Consider the following 4,538-nt stretch of genomic DNA (forward strand, 5'->3'; position numbering starts at 1 on the left):
TAGAATAAAACCAAATCCAAATCCATCGATATAATAAAATCTATATCATGTCCATAAGCAAATAAATCCGAACATAACAAGTGCAAACAGTCTAGAATAGAAAAGGAAACCAAACGAAAAACCAATCACATCCTCGAGGTCTGCAGGGACCACAGCATCAACCTGAAAATATCAACAATGGAGGCGGGGTGAGTCCAACACTCAGCGGTACAATTGATATGCAAAGTAAAGAAATAACACCTAGCACTAATCATGCGTACGTCTCCGATAAAGATAAAGGTAACTACAAACCGAAGAAGACAGAGAGAATCTTAAACAGGACCGGTATAAGGACAACAGTCCGAAGGTATAGAAGACCATATGCATGTCAATCAAGGTATCCAAGCAATGTGCGACATATAAGTGCAACAAACACAAACACAAACACGAATGCATCATGCATGATGCAATGTCATGGTCACCCACGCGCGGTCGCGACTCAACGGGGGACCAAGTGGGTAGGGTGACAACAGTGCACTCGGAACACTACTCTTGATGAGTGATCGAGTGGACGGATCTTGTCGGATACATACGTACTCTACCCCAAATCATAAATGGGGGAGCGCAATTCAACTCCCGGTACGCTATGACGGGGAGGAATCTCTAACGTGCTACACGCTGCGTCACACTACCCCTGAGCGGATCAACGGAGCACCGGAAGAGTCAAACTGATGTGCTACCACGCTGTATCTCGCTACCCATGAGCGTCACAACGGAGCACCGAACAGTGATGAAACTGGCAATGTGCTCGACAATAATGGAGCAATCTATCGCACAGCATGCGATCATGCAAATGGTGCATGTCACTAAGCATGGTAATATACTAATCCAACCTCTGGACATATCATAATGTGCACCAAAGCGAATGAATCATATCAAGATATACTGATCATATAAGGTATCAAACCTAGGTCCTGAACATGTGAAGCGTGGTTATATCACTACCCATGAGCATGATAGATCGGTACAAGACCAATACGAGATGCAATCAAACAATCAATCAAACAGGTAACATGTATTGGGCAGTGATTAACCGAAATAAATAGGAAACACAATTAATGCAACATATTATTTTCATTACTAAGCATATCAAAGACAAATAGTCAAAAGTACCCGCCTCCAATCGAAAAGGATCGTATCCAAAACAGATCCCCCGTCAAGACACCGTCTCGAATCAATATCCTGTAATAAATCATACAGTTTGGCTAAGTTTAATTATAACTAAAATAGCTAAACCAAACTATTTTCTTCAGGAACCCCAATTGAATTTAACTAAAAATCAATTAGGATTAGTTCCATTAACCCTAACCATTCTACTATTCGATTTCATTAAAACCTACACATGAATCCAACTCTCTACTTCTTACCTCAATTCTTCTTCAGCCGTTCTGTAATGGCAACAGAACCAATCAGTAATGAGATGACTGGAATTGAGGAAACCCCAATCTGCAAACCCGGTCAGAACCAATCAACAACAGCACTGATGTTTCAAACCACAATAGAAACCCTAGGGAGGAAAAGGGAGAACCTCGGATCAGCAATGAAAACCAGGGCACAATGAACAACAAATCAGATTGGTAGCGCCGAGGAGATGGGTGTCGCGGCTGAGGCTAGGGCACAGCTCTGCTCGACGATCGGAGGGAAAGCTCTAGGGCTGAGGAAGGCCGGCGGCAGCGCTGCTCCGGGCGGAGGGAGAGGCGATCGGCGCTGTGCCAAGACACGGCAGAGAGGAAGAAGGGCACAGAGAAGTCGGACTTGGGAGAAAGGAGGAAGATGACCGGCGCTGCTCTGTGTGTCGCCGACGGCAGTGGCTCGGCGTCGGGTGGCTAGGGCAAGCAGAGGAGAGGAGTTTGGCTCGGGCAGGCGGACGGGCGGCGGTTCGGAGAGGAGGAATCCGCCGGCCGGCGGTTAGGGCAGAGAGGAGGAAAATCGGCGGCGTCGGGGAGAAGGGCTCGGGCTCGCGGAAGAGGAAAAGAAACGGAGGAATAAAAATAAGGAAAAAGAAAAAGAAAAGGAAAAGAAAAATAAAACTTTTCCTCATTTAAATAGGATAGTCTAAACAGGCTTTTCCGGGCCCCGTTTTTATCCCCGTGAACTTATCCGTACGAGCTCCGAAAAATTCCCGAAAAATTTCCAAAAATTCCCTTAATCATATTCGCCTATTTCCGGTATTTTACATTTCAGGCTTCTTAAGTGAAGGGGGAGATAGAAAAAAAGGAAGACTTTGCTGACAGAGGTCGTGGAAGAGGAGGTTTTCGTGGTAGAGGACATGGTAGAGGAAGAAATCATTTTAATGGAGAAGAGAAGCAATTTAATGGGGATAAAAAATGGAATAAAAATTTCATTCAGTGTTATGACTGCAAAAGATTTGGATATATAAAGGTAAATTGCAAAAATGGTTCACAAGCAAACTATGTGAAAGAAGAAAATGAGGAAAGTAAGTTATTTATGATTCATTCTCATTCTAACGAAGTTCAAAATGATATTTGGTTTTTGGATAGTGGATGTTCAAATCACATGACTGGCAATAAGTCATTATTTAAAAGCTTGATGAATCACAGAAGATGCTAGTAAGACTTGGAGATAATAAGCAGATACAAGGCAAAGGCAAAGGTACAATTGTCGTGGAGACTAACGATGGTAAAGTAAAATTGCTTTACAATATCTATTTTGTTCCTAGTTTGGCACATAGTTTGTTAAGTGTTGGGCAATTGATGATGGGTGGCTATGTGATTGTATTTGATAACAGAGCTTGTGTTATTTCTGACAAAGATTCTGGAAATTCTATTGTTAGCGTGCAAATGAAAGAAAATAAGATGTTTCCACTGAAGATCTCTAATGTAGGAAATCAAACTTTTATTGCTAGCGAAGATAATGAATCCAAGATATGACACTTGAGATATGGGCATCTCAACATCAAAGGCATGCAACTTTTAAATCAGAAAGGTATGTGTTGTGCGCAAAGGATGTCCACATATCTCCACAATGACATGATATTGTCCACTTTAGGCTTAGACCCTCATGACTTTGCTCTTGGGCTCTCCCCAAAAGGCCTCATGTCAATGGAGATATCATACATCCTTTTAAACCCATGCTCTTTACCAAATCTTTCCAATACGAGATTTTGATTGAACCCCAATAATCCTCCCCTCAAACGAAGGACCATAATTACTCTCATGGTCTGAGCCTCCCCACGAGCATCTGGTCACCCTGACTTGCTCTGTGCCTCCTCGCAAGCATCCGCACCCGGTCACCATGACCTACTTGGGGCTTCCCTACGAGCATCTGGTCACCCTGACCTACTCGTCTCCCTGCAAGTATCCGATCACCTTGACATGCTCCGGGCCTCTTTGCGAGCATCTGGTCACCCTAACCTACCCATCTCCCTGCAAGTATCCAGTCACCTTGACCTGCTCCAGGCCTCCCCGTAAGCATCAGTCATCCTGACCTGCTCTAGGCCCCCACGAGTATTTGGTCACCCTAACCTGCTTCGGGTCTTTCCCACAAGCATCCGGTCATCCTGATCTACTCTAAGCCTCCCCACGAGCATTCGGTCACCTTGACCTGCTTTATGCCTCCCTGCGAGCATCTGGTCACCCTGACCTACTCACCTTCCCACAAGTATCTGGTCACCTTGACCTGCTCCGGGCTTCCCTGCAAGCATCCAGTCATCCTGACCTATTCCAGGCCTCCCCGCAAGTATCTGGTCACCCTGACCTGCTTCGGGGCTTTTCCCACAAGCATCCGGTCATCCTGACTTGCTTCAAGGCCTTTTCCACAAGCATCCGGTCATCCTGACCTGCTTCGGGGTCTCCTTACGAGCATCCGGTCAACCTGACTTACCCCGGACCTACCCTTAATTTCATTCAAGGCCACCCCACATTGCATCTAGTCTAGACCATAGCTCTGATACCATTTGTTGTGCCCAAAGAATGTTCACATATATCCAAAATGACATGATATTGTCCACTTTTGACCTAGGCTCTCATAACTTTGCTCTTAGGCTCTCCCCAAAAGGTCTCATGCCAATGGAGATATCATGCATCCTTTTGAACCCATGATCTTTACCAAATCTTTCTAATATGGGACTTTGATTGAACCACAATAGTATGGTTTTTGGATTACCTAAAATTAGTTCTCTTGGTTTATGCGAAGGATGTATTTATGGAAAACAAACAAGGAAGTCTTTTCTAAGCGGACAATCATAGAGAGCTTCAGAATGTCTTGAGCTAATTTATGCTGATTTATGTGGTCCTATGAGAACTACATCATTTGGTGGAAGTAAATATTTTTTAATGTTTACTGATGATTTTAGTCGTATGAGTTAGGTATATTTTCTAGCAGACAAGTCAGAGACTTTTAAAAGTTTTAGAAAATTCAAGGCACTTATGGAAAATCAGAATGGTACTTTTATAAAGACTCTTTGTACATATCGAGGAGGTGAGTTCTTATATAAAGAATTTAGTAAATTTTATGAAGAACATGACATTCATAGGGAA

The 4,538-nt window shown here is 43.6% G+C and overlaps 1 long non-coding RNA gene across 1 annotated transcript; it reads right to left on the reverse strand.

The window, feature by feature from the left end:
• Positions 1 to 1,150: 1,150 nt before the first annotated feature.
• On the reverse strand, positions 1,151 to 1,908 carry LOC122054880. Its single transcript, XR_006132846.1, has 3 exons — positions 1,568 to 1,908; positions 1,407 to 1,485; positions 1,151 to 1,221 (listed from the first exon to the last, which is right to left on the reverse strand). It is a non-coding gene; the product is annotated as an uncharacterized LOC122054880 (long non-coding RNA).
• Positions 1,909 to 4,538: the final 2,630 nt, after the last annotated feature.

The sequence above is a fragment of the Zingiber officinale genome, chromosome 1B (genome assembly GCF_018446385.1).
Source record: "Zingiber officinale cultivar Zhangliang chromosome 1B, Zo_v1.1, whole genome shotgun sequence".
Classification (NCBI taxonomy): Eukaryota; Viridiplantae; Streptophyta; class Magnoliopsida; order Zingiberales; family Zingiberaceae; genus Zingiber; species Zingiber officinale.